Raw genomic sequence first — 15,909 nt, forward strand, 5'->3', positions numbered from 1 at the left:
CCGTGAGCCATGGCCGCTGAGCCTGCGCGTCCAGAGCCTGTGCTCCGCAACGGGAGAGGCCACAACAGTGGGAGGCCCGCGTACAATAAAAAAAAAAAAAAAACAAAAAAGAAGAGAACAACAAAGCCAAAAAAATAAATAAATAAAAACCACCAATGATAACAAGTGGTAAAATCTATCCAAAAAAAAAAAAAAAAAAGGAACAGACACACAGCAGCTTAGGACAAATGGTAAAAGCAAAGCTATACAGGCAAAATCACACAAAAAAGTATACACATACAAACTCACCAGAAGAGAAAAAGAAAAAAAAAATATATATATATATATATATATATCTATCTATATATATATCCTTGCTCCCAAAGTCCACTGCTTCAATTTTGGGATGATTCGTTGTCTATTCAGGTATTGCACAGAGGCAGGGTACATCAAGTTGATTTTGATGATTTAGTCAGATCCTCCTGAGGCTGCTGGGGGAAATTTCACTTTCTCTTTTTTGTTCGCACAGCTCCTAGGGTTCAGCTTTGGATTTGGACCTACCTCTGCATGTAGGTCGCCTGAGGGCATCTGTTCCTGCTCAGACAGGATGGGGTTAAAGTAGAAGTTGATTAGGGAGCTCTGGCTCACTCAGGCTGGGGGGAAGGAGGGGAACAGAATTCAGGGCAAACCTGTGGCGGCAGAGGTCAGCTTGATGTTGCCACAGCCTGAGGCGTGCTGTGTGTTCTCCCGGGGAAGTTGTCCCTGGATCATGGTACCCTGGCAGTGGTGGGCTGCACAGGCTCCCAGGAGGGGAGGTGTGGATAGTGACCTGTGCTTGCACACAGGCTTCTTGGTGGCTGCAGCAGCAGCCTTAGCTTCTCATGCCCGTCTCTGGGGTCTGTGTTGATAGCCACGATGCACGCCTGTCTCTGGAGATCGTTTAGGTGGTGCTCTGAATCCTCTCTCCTTGCACACCTCAAAACAATCTTCTCTTGTCTCTTAGGCAGTTCCAAGCTTTTTCTCAGACACCCTCCTGGATAGCTGTGGTGCACTAGCCCCCTTCAGGCTGTGTTCATGCCGCCAACCCCAGTCCTCTCCCTGGGATCCGACCTCCGAAGCCCAAGCCTCAGCTCCCAGCCCCCACCCACCCCGGCGGGTGAGCAGACAAGCCTCTCGGGCTGGTGAGTGCTGGTCAGCACCGAACCTCTGTGCAGGAATCTCTCTGCTTTGCCCTCTGCACCCCTGTTTCTCTGCTCTCCTCTGCGGCTCCGAAGCTTCCCCCTCACCATCCCCCGTGTCCACCTGCGAAGGGGCTTCCTAGTGTGTGGAAACTTTTCCTCTTTCACAGCTCCCTCTCAGTGGTTCAGGTCCTGTTCCCATTCTTTTGTCTCTTTTTTTCTTTTCTCTTTTGCCTTACCCAGGTACGTGGAGATTTTCTTTCATTTTGGGAAGGCTGAGGTCTTCTTCCAGCATTCAGTAGGTGTTCTGTAGAAGCTGTTCCACATGTAGATGTATTTCTGATGTATCTGTGGAGAGGAAGGTGATCTCCACATCTTACTCTTCTGCCATCTTGAAGGCCTCTCCCTGTAGTTAAGTATTAATCTTTTCTCTCTAATATATTTGCACCTAAGATTAAGCCCTTGTTTCCTCTCACATTCAGTTTTACAAAACACTTTCTAATTAGTCTCCACAACCTTAGTTTTCTCTCCATTTCTACAATTCCTATTTATTGAGTAGCTAGTACACACCTGGCATGGTTCTAGGTATTGTGGGTACAGAAGTTTCTCTGTCGCTGCTCTATTGTAGTTGTCACAGGTATGGGAGACACACAACAAAGAAATAAACAGACATATATATCCTATGGTAGGATAAGAGTGATAAATATGAGTTGAGAAGGGCAAAAGCACTGAAAGTTAGATGAAAGTTATAATGGAACGGTTATTTATAATAAAGTTAAAGTGAATTAGAACAGACACTTGAAGGAGGCAGGGGAGTGAGTTGGGTATAAAACTGGGAAACAATATTCCCTGGAACAGGAATAGGAAGGCAGAGTGTAGGATGCTCTGTGTGCTAAAAGAGCAGTGTGTGTGGAACAGAATAAGGCAGAGAGCAGAGAGAGAGAGACAGAAGAGGGGGTAAAAATAAAGAGATAGTAGAGATGATACCAAGGCTCTCAAAAGTCAACATAAGGATTTTAGCTTTTCCTCTGAGTTGAGAAGCCACTGCAAAGTAATAATAATTAGAGAAGTGACATCAGGCCTCTATTTTAGAAAAAATCACTCTGTCTACTGTGTTTTCATCTAGAACACTGCTGGTCATCTTTTCAAGATACAACATCAATCAGACTACTTACTTATTCATAAACCCACAGCACTTCATCCTCACACCTCATTGGTTTCAGCTTCTATTTAGCAGAAGCCGTGGGACGGGGTGGCAGTGGTAGTAATAGTCATATTAATAGTCTCTACCCCATGACCACCTGCTCTAGAGATCTCTAGATCTATGGAGTATTTGATTTTTAATTTAATTCTTCCAAAGAACCTTTTACTTATTTCTAATGCAATATCCATTTATATCTCAATGGACATTAATGTTCTATACAATTTTGGAAATCCTTTTCTGTAGAATTAAAAATGAAACTCTTTGACATTCAAGGCCTTGATATTGCTGTCACATTTGATTTTTCTCTTTGTGGATGGTCTTTTCTTTACCCACTTCCCATAAGTAAGTTTTATCAATTCTTCAAACTTTGCTCAAGTCTTACTCCCCCTAGGAAGTCTTACTTGATTTTGTTCAATAAGTAACCTCCTTGTCTTATGATTTTCCATGATGTTGATTCATATTTTTTTATGTCACTTAACACTGACTATATTCTATCTTATACATGGTTAATTATTTTTTATCCTTAATATGCAAAGATCTATGAGGGCAGGATAATCTACCTATGAGTCTAACATAATGACATAAACCTACTAGGAAATAAATGTCTAAGCCAACAGTTAGTTTATTCTTATAAGGGTTATATCTATTCTGATTACATGTATCATTTATTTCCATGATTCATTTGTAATCTCTTTTAAATAAAAACCTATGTTTGCCCCTTTAATATGTCCCCCATGTGTCCCACGTGGACATCTGTAAATTTCCCTTCAAGTCTTCAAAAGTTTATCGACTGAATGGTCAATTAATCCTCCCGGATGGAGAAATTTGCCAGTAGGTTAAAAGATTTAAATCATCCCTAGGGCTCCATTCTGAAAGAGAGATTTCCTAGCTTCAAAATGTTTGTGAAATGCCCCATACACTGAGGAAAGATAGTGAGGCCAGACTCTCTAAAAAGCTGAGATGCCACAATTGGGGTCAAAAAGCTTAATCTTTCCTATCATAGTTTTTATTCCTCTGGTGTGTTTTGATACACTCCAGAGGGAACTGTCATTTTATCTTTCTTATTCCACAGGTCAGAAAACAGGCTGGTAGAGAGTACATTGAAGTAAGAGGAAGAGGTGAAATAAAACCTCCATTTTACTCAGTCTTAGAATATTACATGAAGGTGTAGTATCTTGATTATTCAATTGTAGATATGTATGTAAATTGCAGGAAAAATCAATTAATTGTAACATACAAATTTATTTTTAACTTTGATATTTTTATAATGTTACTTCACTTATACAAATTAATACTGTACATCAAATAAGTTAGATATAAATCTAAACATAAAGTAATGTTTTCATAAATCTTTGTATCGGGTAATTAAGAAAGAAGTATAATCCAATAACGAAGCTTTTTCCAATTTGCAAATAAACACAGGCTAATGATATGGAAAAATGTCAATTCATGGTTTATACAGACCAAAGCCAGATCATTTCATGTTCAAATATTATCTTACTATTTAAATTGTACATTATTATAATCTTACTATTTGCCCATCTATTGCTATACATCTCTATCTTAAGATTTGTTTGATATTCAGAAAAATGGTTGCTAAATAATTCATGGTTGGGCTTCTGACATCCTGAAGGGAGTCAAAAGGTAGGAGAGGAGACAGACTTAAATTTAGGAAAGAATAAAAGATTCAAGATTTCAGTCTAAAGCACAGATATAAGAGCCCAGATTAGACCAGAAAATATATTCAAAGCTACATAGAGAAGGTGAGATTGACAAAGTTTGGTCCAAGTAGTAAAATTATAATATGTCCTAGTAATGTTTGTCTGTCAAAATATTATGAGTAACATTACATTTCTTCTCCTTAGAATCATCGAGTTTACAATTCCAATAAGGGAAAAAGAAGAGTTTGGCAAAAATTTGAGCAGCATAACTTAGTTTTTTAAAATCTAATGCAGATTCCTTAATGGTCTTTGAAACAGGAAGGAAGGATAGAAAGTTTTTAATTTGATGGAAGTAACATTAGCAATGAGTAATTTTATTAGAGTTACACAAGAGAAGAGATTGGCTGGGACTAGTTCAGAAAGTAATTGCAGTATTAAAAAAATTTTTGTGAGGGAATGAAGAAAAATCTTTAAATCTTTGGGTTTATTTATCTGATCTATGATGAGGCTTCATCTAGAACTTGTTCCTCTTGAGCTGATAAAGTCTTTTTCATTTAGTTTGCAGGTATCTTGTTATCTATAGTTCATTAAACTACTGCTTTGTAAATACAGTTGGCCCTCCATATCCTCAGGTTCCACATGCATGGATTCAATCCACCCTGGATCAAAAGTATTTTTTAAAAAATTCTAGAAGGTTCCAAAAAGCAAAACTTGAATTTGTTGCATGCTGCCAACATTTACATAGCATTTACATTGTATTAGGCATTATAAGTAATCTAAAGATAATTTAAATATATGGGAGGTTACGAATAGCTTATATGAGATTACTCCATTTTATATGAGACGTAAACATCCATGGATTTTGATTTCTATGGGGGAGGGTCCTGAAGCCAATCTCCAGTGGATGCCAAAGGATGACTCTTAAATAACTTTTCTTGAAAGCACTAGACAACAGAAATAATTCTTCTTTACAATAAAACATTGACTGCTGTTTTTTTCTTTTAATTTTTGTTCATACTATCTCTCTGTTCTGGAAAAACTAAAATACTAACTAAGTAAATAAAGTACCAGCCTTTCTCAGGGTAAAAGGGGAAAAATTAAAAAAAAAAACAACTGAAGGTCCTGCATTTTCTTGTCATTTTTATGAAATGAAAATTTGTCACATTTATCCTTACAATTTTAGAAGACTAAATGTTACTTTGGTATGTCCAAAGAAACTTTTTATAAAATAACTTTCTTCTTAATATTATTGTTTAGAGATTTGCACCGAGTTCTAGAATGACAGCATGATATTCACCTTGCAGACCTCTCCTTAAAGCCTACAGTAATCCTAACTTAAAAAGAGACTGAAATTAGAGAAAGATAATGATATTTTAAATGTTTTTCTAACTTTGTAGTTATTCAAAAGTGGTTATTCCCTTATTTTTAATTTTGAAACGAAGTATTTTAAAAATATTAAAAAGATGTAACTTTCGATGAAAATTATTTTTGGCCAGTATTATAAAAATGTTATCTATACTAAGAAGCTTTTTATCAGGTAAGATGAGCCTCTTTTTACCTGCAACAGTAACAGTTATCTGGCCTTGAATTAAATTCATGGCAACTACAGAGCATTACAGTCTAGATGAGCATATATCCCTAGTGTTGGACCTAAGTCCACACCTTTGCTGGAGAAGCTTAGATTAGAAGTGTTTCTCTAGAAGAGTGTGGAGTGGGAGGATTAAAGTGTTCATACATTGTTCTAGCTTATGTGAAGGCTTTTTCATCCTCTGTTTATGAAACAGTGTATGGAGAACAGAAATTTAATGAAACATAAAGGAGGTAAGTCAATTATGAGACTTTGAGCCTATGAAAGGTCAAATAGATGTAGTGGATCAGGTCAAACAAGCAAATAGCACATCCACACTCAATGATGGTGCTTCCTGATATACAAAGCACTGTCCGGGTGCTGAGGACAATCATAGATGCACAGACGATTCTCCCTGCCCTTAGAAAGCTTTAAAATTGTTCAGAGAAATGATACTCATAAAGCATTAAAATCCAAAACAGTATAAATATCAAAGATGTATTTAAAAGACATATAAAATAGATTTTTGCATATGAACCATGAAAGCATATAGCTTACAGTAGCATCTTCTGAAACAAAAGGGATGTCAAAGGTAATTCTAAACACTTAGAATTTTCATTTTAAATTACTTTTTTTTTTTGGTGGAATGAAACAAAAGCTGTCTTCTAGATGTTTAACACTGTCCTTCATTTTTTAGTGCTGTACTTCATCATCATCAACTTGTTTTCCTTTCAATTTACTAAGGCTTGTCCGGTTTTCAAGTCCCTAAAGGAAAAATGAGTAGATGATTATGCTGTTTGGAACAATTCAACAGTGACAGGGCAACTAATGGCTTGAAAGAGTTAATTAATCCTGTTCTCTGATGTGCTTTCCTATTCCTAAAGTGTTGTTTGGATTTCAGTATGTCTCACTATATGATTTTTTTCATTTAGGAAATAGTTTGAGAGGACTCATGCTTAAAATCTATTTAAGCAGACATGTATGAATGGGAAAAATACTGATACAAGAAAAGCCATGATTAAGCACAGAAGACATAATGAAGACAATCAAGAAAATTTCAAAAACCTATCATATCCTCTTTGAAAATTGTGTCCTGAAATCCCTTCAATTGTATCCAGAAATATGGACAGACTTTAGAATATAAGCACTGGAATAAAATAGAATGAGGGAGAATTGAAGAGAACATTTTTTTTTCTCTCTCATCTCTTCTATGACAAGAGACATATCATCTTTTGTTCATGGTCAAACAGATCTTTCAAATGATCTTGTGAGAGAGCATTTTAATCTCTCTCTCTCTCTCGCTGAATTCAGCACGACATTTGGTATTTTATGTTGTTTTGTTTCAAATTATCCCCCAATGTAGGGAAAAGGCTAAAAGAATAGCATTTTATTTGAGAAGCACAAGGTGGTTTTAATGCTTCCTTTCACTGGCTTTCAGTGGACACTAAATTCTGTTGCAAAACATTTACCAAGAGGGCTACTCTTTGGAGAAACACATTTTTGAGGGACATTAAAAAGTGTTTTTTAAATTTTATTTCACCCAGAAAATTAAATATAGATCAAGTCTTATGCCAACAATGGATATGTTTTCTGTTCTTTTCTCCTTGGAGTCAAGTATTTAGTTCTGTGTTTCCTATATCGAAAGAGACCACCCTAAGCAAGAATGGCAGTTATCTTTTGCATTTAGTGTGAATTGAAAAGGAAATTTTAAAAAATCAGTTTTTTTAGGGTTACACGTAATTTTAGACTAAAATAATTTTATTCACCTTGATCATCTACCTTGTTAAATGAATTGAAATACAGATAATTTTGAAATTCTTTAATACTTTAAAAGTTTATTCAGAAGGCAAAAATAGTATTATACTAAACATAAGGAATTGTTTTACTTTGGAGCCAGACTGGTTGTAAATCCTAGCTATGCCATGTTCTGCGATCTTGGGCAGTTTTCCTAAATACCTGTGACTGCTTTGTGACTAAAAAACTAAAAGATCACGCATGCCGCAACTAAGACCTGGTGCAGCCAAATAAATAAATGGAAATAATAATAATAAAAACAACTATCTCACAATTTCTTGTATGAAGATTAAATGAGTGTGAGTGTTTGTGTGTGAGAGAGAGACAGAGACAGAGAAAAAGATATGTAAAAAAGAGAATTTATAAGAATACAAAGATAGAGTAAGCTGTAATCAAATATTACTTTTATTAAAACCTTATAAAAAGCATTCCTTAATAATATGAATTAAATATAATACAATTGAGATTGTCTATTGTTCTTCAAAGGAGGCTTATTCTGGTTTCTGGTCATTTGAATAATCTCTTAACAATGTAATTCCTTATTGTATAAATTTGAATTTTTTATTCTTCACTTCTAGCAACATGTTCTGGGATTATTATACTATATTTATATGGATATACACATAAACATATAATATTATACTTTTTACAAAAATGAGGCACTTTTTTTCCAAAATACAAACAGCTCATACAATTCAATATCAAAAAAACAACCTAATCAAAAATTGGGCAGAAGACCTAAACAGACATTTCTCCAAAGAAGACACACAAATGGCCAACAGGCAAATGAAAAGATGTTCAACATCATTAATTATTAGAAAAATGCAAATCAAAACCACAATGAGGTATCACCTCACACTTGTTAGAATGGCTGTCATCAAAATGTCTACAAATAATAAATGCTGGAAAGGGTGTGGAGAAAAGGGAACCCTCCAACACTGTTGGTGGGAATGTAAATTGGTACAACCATCATGGAGAACAGTATAGAGGTTCCTTAAAAAACTAAAAGTAGAGCTACCATATGATCCAGCAATCACACTCCTGGGCATATACTGAGAAAAGATGAAAACTCTAATTATAAAAGATACATGCACCCCAATGTTCATAGTAGCACTACTCACAATAGCCAAGACATGGAAGCAACCTAAATATCCAATGACAGATTAATGGATGAAGATGTGTTCTATATAAATACACACAATGGGATATTATGCAGCCATAAAAAATGAAATATTGTCATTTGCAGAAACATGGGTGGACGTAGAGAATACCATCCTAAGTGAAATAAGTCAGACAGAGAAAGACAAATATTATATGATATCACTTATATGTGGAACCTAAAAACTAATACAAATGAATTTATTTACAAAAGAGAAACAGACTCACAGATATAGACAACAAAGGAGAAAGAGATTGGTGAGAGGGATAAATTAGGAGTATGGGATCAACAGATACACACTAGTATATAGAAAACTGGTAAGCAACAGGGAATTACTGTATAGCACAGGGAACAATATTCAATAACTTGTAATAACCCATAATGGAAAATAATCTGAAAAAATAATATATATATGTATAACTGAATCACTTTGCTGTACACCTGAAACTAACACAGTATTGTGAACCAACTATATTTCATTTTAAAAAAATGAAGCACTTTTTTGACATTAGTCTATATCTTGATATTTTTATTCAAAATCAATATCAATTTATATATATTTTCCCTATAGCTGGATAACATTAGCAGTTTAAACAGTGCACTTTTATGATTGTACAACTTCTATAGGTCAGAAGTATAGGCCTGGCTTGACTGGGTCCTCTGCTCTTGGAAATATTCAAGATGCTGTTGGGGTTATGATCTCATCTCAGGCTCAAGATCCTCTTCCAAACCCATGTGCTTGTTAGTGGAGTCCAGTCCTTGCTGCTGTATGTCTCATGGTTGCTCTTTTCTTCAAGACCAACAAGAGAATCTGATTTCTTTCTCTCATCTCTTGACCCTCTTTAAAAGATTTCACCTGATTAAGTCAGGTCCACCAAGGATAATCTCCCTTTGATTGACTTAAAGTCAACTAATCAGGGACTTTAATTTCACCTGCAAAATCCCTTCACCTTTGCCATATGATGATGTAACTTCTTGTTGCTTCATTGGCTACTGAATCTGTCACTCTGTTCTGACTCAGATTTTTTTTTTCACTTTTGATTTAGGTTTTTGCTTGTCTCAACACACAGAAGTATGCAACTTAAAACAGTGTTACAACATGTGTGCACCATTGTGAAATATAAGGCAAGACTCAGGAGTGTGTGTTTATCATGAAGTAAAATTTGTACAACTCTCCACCATGATATATGATAACCTACCTTGTGTGTTTGAGTAAGCCATGTATCTGAATAAACAACTCTCCTACCACCAAGATCTGACTGTATGCATTTTATCAGATTCAGTTCTTTCAACTGTCATTTAAAGTTTTAGTTGAAATTGTCTATATTTTCATTAATAGTCACCATACTTTTATTTTTTTTAGACCTATTAATCATAGATATTGTAAAGTCCTTTGTTGCTACTTGTAAAATTTCTGCTACTGCGGATTCTACCTACTTTTTCTCCCTCTTGAATATTGGTTATTAAATCCTGTACATTCAAATGACTACTAAGCTTATAATGAATGATAGACATTAGAGAGTCCAGTGATTTTTCTTCAGAGTGGGTCCACCCTTTCCTTTATTAGGCAGATAGAATGAGGAGTTAATCACTTTAACCCAATCAAGAACTAAAGTAGTTTAAGGCTGATTTTAAATTTTGATAAGATTTAGTTGACTTTTGGCACTCTTCTGCTTCTAGGGCTCAGACTTTCACAGCTTGAAATTGATTACTTTGCAGTTCCTTAGTACTCATGCACTCTATCCTCCTTTTAACAGGTTGTTAGTTTAGCTCCAGCATTCCTCCAAAAACCACTATGATATTTGTCAAACGTCTTGAGGATCATACTGGCTATATGTTCATGTAGCTACCTAAAGCACTGCTGATTTTTTTCTGATCCAGTTTTGCCTTCTGCCTGGAACCCACTCAGATATTCTGCCTCCTACCTACACATAGAATTGGCATAGAATTGGTAAATTTCCCTTATTAAAAGGCAAGTATACATATAGCTGATTCACTTTGTTATAAAGCAGAAACTAACACAACATTGTAAAGCAATTATACTCTAATAAAGATGTTAAAAAAAAAAGCTATGTGAGAAGAAAGGAAATAATAAAGATCAGTGTGTATATCAATGACTCAATACATTAGAAACAGAAAAACTGTATAGAAAGTCAAAGAAACCAAAAAATGCTTCCTCAAGACGATAAACCTATAACCAGACTTATTAGGGAAAAAAAAAAAAAAAAAAAAGGAACAGATTACCGATACCAAGAATGAGAGAAATGACATCACTAGAAATTCCATGATGTAAAAAAAATAATAAATAAAGAATATGAATAAATTTGATGTTAGATAAAATGGACAAATTCCTTCAAAGACAGAAACTATCAAAGCTCACTTAAAAAGTAATATTTAATGTGAAAAACAATACATCTACTAAAGGAGCTGAACTTGTTGTTTACAAACTTCCCACATAAAATACTCTACTTCCAGACAGTTTGACGTGAATTCTACCAATTATTTATGAAGAAGTAATTCTGATTCTACACAAATTCATTCAGAAAACTGAAGTTAAGGAAATCCAATATTACGTCCAAAAACATTAGTGGAAAAGAAAATAACACATACCAGTCAGAATGGTCATCATCAAAATATCTACAAATAATAAATGCTAGAAAGGGTGTGGAGAAAAGGGAACCCTCCTACACTGTTGGAATGTAAATTGGTGCAGCCACTATGGAGAACAGTATGGAGGTTCCTTAAAAAACTAAAAGTAGAGTTACAATATGATCCTGCAATCCCACTCCTGGGCACATATCTGGAAAAAATACATGCACCCCAGTAGGACATAGCAGCACTATTTACAATAGCTGCTAAGACATGGAAGCAACCTAACTGTCCATCAATAGATGAATAGATAAAGGAGATGTGGTATATATATATACACAATGGAATACTACTCAGCCATAAAAAAAGAATGAAATAATGCCATTTGCAGCAACATAGATGGACCTAGAGATTATCATACTAAGTGAAGTAAGTCAGGCAGAGAAAGGCAAACATCAGATGAGATCACTGACATGTGGAATCTAAAAAAATAATACAAAGGAACTTATTTACAAAACAGAAATAGACTCACAGACATAGAAAACCAACTTATGGCTACAAAAAGGGAAAGGTAGGGGGAAGGATAAATTAGGAATTTGAGATTAACAGATACACACTACTGTATGTAAAATAGACAACAAAGGAGGACCTACTGTATAGCATAGGGAAATATATTCAATATCTTGTAATACATTATAATGGAAAATAATGTGAAAAAGAAAAAAAAATGTATAAAAAAAGGTAAATGGAAATTTTCAGTTCAATTCTAAATGATTCTGTTCTCGTTGGAATTTTAATTCCTTGTCTTCCATTTTTTCATAGTTTTCTGATGTCTTCAAAAATATAATTTCTGTGATTATCTAGCATTTCTGGCTATTCTCTGTGGGACCGTTGGCTAGCGATGGACTACTCTGTCTAACTTAGAAACAAAATTCTTCTTTAAAAATATAGATAGGGCTTCCTTGATGGTGTAGTCGTTGAAAGTCCCCCTGCTGATGTAGGGGACACGGGTTCGTGCCCCGTTCCGGGAAGATCCCACATGCCGCAGAGCGGATGGGCCCGTGAGCCATGGCCACTGAGCCTGCGCGTCCGGAGCCTGTGCTCCGCAACAGGAGAGGCCACAACAGTGAGAGGCCCGTGTACCGCAGAAAAAAATAGATAGATAGATAGATAGATAGATAGATAGGTAGAGAGATAGATAGATAGATAGATAGATAGACAGACAGACATATCTTCCTGAGGAATGACAAAGTTGAGTACAGGTTTATAGATCATTTGGGTATACACTTTAGTGAAATACTTGTCTTTTCTATTGTGCTGCATCTTTTTCATTGATTTGTATTAATTTGTTGTAGGATCATTTCCCCCTCTGCCATTTTATGAGTAGTGTCCTAATTTTAACATCATCCAATTATTTGACTTCTAAGAGTAGAATTTTTGTCCTGTTCAAGATTCTTTACATACTACAAGGTTACTAGATATTCTCTGGTTTTCTTCTAAAAGGTTTATTCTTTTTATTTTTCATATTTTTATCTGAAATCCATCTGGAATTTATTTTGGTGTACAATGTGAAGTATCAATAGTCATTTTGTTGCATGTATGTATGAAATATTTCACATTGGATGATTTATAAATTAAAATAAAAACTAACCAGAGCTATCTGAATAAGAACAAAGTAGAGCTTCTACATTTTAAAATATAATTATTGAACTTAAAACTCAGTGAATATTTTAAAAACTCTATAGGAAATTCATAAAATGAAAGTTAGATCTTAAGAAGCTATCCAAATGCAGAACAGGAGGCAAAAAAAAGAAAAATAGAAGATATGGAATAGTAATTAAAAGACATAAAGAATAGAATGAAAAGGCAAATGTCTGTCTTCTTCAAAGGGATCAGAGAGAGCTAATGAAAGAATTGAGGTAGGTAATATTTGAGGAGATAGTGGCTAAGAATTTTTCAGACTTGATGCAAGTCTCAGGTTAAGAAAACAAATTAGTCCAAGCAGTATTACTGAACAAGAATATCTTCATGCAAAAATATTCTAGTGAAACTATAGTGGATAAAAACAACCAAAAAAAAAAAATAGACCTTAAGGTAAGCCAGGGGGTGAAAAAAAGTTTGGTAACCTACAGAATAATGAAAACAAACTGTTACTTTACAGCAACATTAAAAATTAAATACAATAGAACAGTATCTTCAAAATCTTGAGAGAAATATCAATTTAAATACCTCATCTTTCTATCTACCTATCTTCATCTATCTATCTTTTAGATAATGTTGTGAATAAAGCAGAGATGTGCCTCTACAAGGACACAGCTTAACCTACCTGGAACAAGAAGTTTGAGACTGAGCTGGAAAGCTCCCAGGCCCTGAGGGTAGTGTGCTACAAAAAGTGTTACAACAAAACAAAAATCACCAAGAAGGACAGTGAGAGTTCAGACAGGATCATGGGGAAGGGATAGCTCCAGCTGCATTCCTCAGGGCTTGAAGGACAGAAAGTGGCAGCTGACCATCATCACCATGAGTGGGACTAAAGTGAAATTCTCCCTCAATTTCACCAGCGAGGAGTTGAGCTCCAAGAGAATTAATTCCTGAAACAGAAATGAGTGTTCAGAGTCAAGATTGCTATGGTCACTGTTGTCACCAAGAGGTAGAGGCCCAAGCTGTCCTACATCATGAGCCAGTGCACGGTGGAGATTGAGCACCAGGACATGAAGTAAGTAGGCATCTATTGCATGTCCAGAGTGGTCATCCACATTCAGGCCCTGAAGGTGTCTTTGATGGCAATAACAAGGATGTGTCAATGAAGATGAAGGAGAAGGAAGTCAACACCATCCCTGGAATGCTGAAGTTCTACTTCCACTAGCTGCCTGAGCCCGTCTTCACCAACAAGTTCTACCCCAACTTAACCAAGGGCATCCCTCTTTCCAGCCCAGCTGCAAAGGAGAGCTACATGCTTAACTTGCTATTGTTATTCCCACAGCCAGAGGTCACTTCCTTCTGGACAACCTGAAAAGGGTGGTAGAAAATGAAATGGTGAACAAGATGTCCCTGCACAACCTTGCCATGGTATTCAGCCCCACACTACTCTGGGCCCTCAGAAAAGAGAGCAAGCTCCCTGCCAAACCAGCCAGTCCATCTTTATTACAGAACAGCTGGTCTCTGGAAGTCATGTTCCTGGTCCAGGTGTTGCTGTATTCCCTGCATCTGGAGGTCTTTCCTTGCTCTAAACAGCAAGAGACAGAGTATCTTATTCTTCACCAAAGTCTAAAGGCTTTGGTGAAGACTCCAAATCCACCGCCAAGATTCAGGCAGAACAGCCTAGAAACCTGGCAAAATGGGCCAACTGCAGAGCAGGAACTGAACCTTCCTGGGGATTAATTGAGCCACCCCCTTAAGCTCTGAACCTTCTACCAAGAGGCAATTACCAAAGGCAAAAAGCTAAATGGCCTAGGCAACTGTGGATACCCTGTGGGCCTGCAAGCTCTGTGCTGGCTTTAGACTGTAATTTTCCATGCTTCCATCAGAGAACACCCCAAGCCAACAGGTCTCAGACTGCATGCGGCTAGGATAAAGTGAAGGGAGTGGTTTTTCTGAACTTACCAGAGTTTAAAAGATTTCTACTGGATTACTCATCAATATGGACCGTCCCAGGGGAGAAGGAAACAAGGCCAAATTCCCTCACTATCTATCCTGTGTTGAGTAAACATTGCTGCTGCTTCATGAAAAGAAAAAAAAAAAAAGGTAAAATGTAGGGGTTTTTAAATAACCAAAAATTCCTTCACCACTGACTGAGATTATCACCAACAAATCTTCATTAAAGATACTCTAAGAAATGTACTTAAAAATTTTGTTTTCAAAATTTATATTCTTATTTTATTTTGTGTGTTAATACTCCCCTATTGTGTCACTGATGTTTATTCTTATCTATCTAAACACACTTGAAAACTTCATTTTTTTTCTATCAAAATATGTTATTAGTCATGGCCTGTATCCTCCCCACAAAAGGACAAGAATGTTCTGTTCTCCCCGCTTCTTGCAAGCATCTTGACTTTTATACTTAGATTGTCATCAATTACTTTGCATTATGAGTCAATATTGATTTAGAATTAACTCAATATATTGTTGCTATCTGTCGGTAATATTATTTCTTATAGTTCACCATTTTTATCTTGATTTTTTTTTTTTAATTTTGTTGTAGGGAAAATTAGAGTAAGTCTCCTAGGATAAGTCAATAGGTTAATTTTGTTTTTACTCTTAAACACTGACCCTAGTTTGGCTGAGTACAGAAAACCGTGTTCAGTATCTTTTTTACTTTATACCTTCAGTGATACTGCTGCATTGTTTTCTAGAATCAAGCATTGCATGTGAGAATCTCCACATTTTCACTTTTATTTTCCTTTCAAAATAAAAATGAGTTTCATTATTGATTTGCTTTGGGATCTATTTTGTATTGCAATCTGGGTATGTCTTTTACATTCATCTACTTAACATTCAGAGTAGCCATTTCATAATGAAGCCTCATCAACCATGTCAAATATAGGAAACTTTCTTCTATAATTTCCTTGTCATTAGTTGCTTCTCAATTTCATCTCCTCTGCATTTTTTTATGCTTCTATAAGTCCTATCAATCTATGAATTGACTCTGCTTTAAACATAATTTCCATATTTTTTACTCTTTTTTGCATCATATCCTGCATGATTAATTAATTTTTTTGTTTTAGATTGTTAAAATTGTCTTAACTATGTTCATTATGTTACCATTAAATTATTATTAC

The 15,909-nt window shown here is 35.6% G+C and overlaps 1 pseudogene; it reads left to right on the forward strand.

Moving 5' to 3' along the window:
• The window catches only part of LOC112065417 (breakpoint cluster region protein-like), a 22,513-nt pseudogene extending 8,111 nt beyond the window's left edge, over positions 1-14,402 (forward strand).
• Positions 14,403-15,909: the final 1,507 nt, after the last annotated feature.

Source organism: Physeter macrocephalus, chromosome 13, assembly GCF_002837175.3.
Source record: "Physeter macrocephalus isolate SW-GA chromosome 13, ASM283717v5, whole genome shotgun sequence".
NCBI lineage: Eukaryota > Metazoa > Chordata > Mammalia > Artiodactyla > Physeteridae > Physeter > Physeter macrocephalus.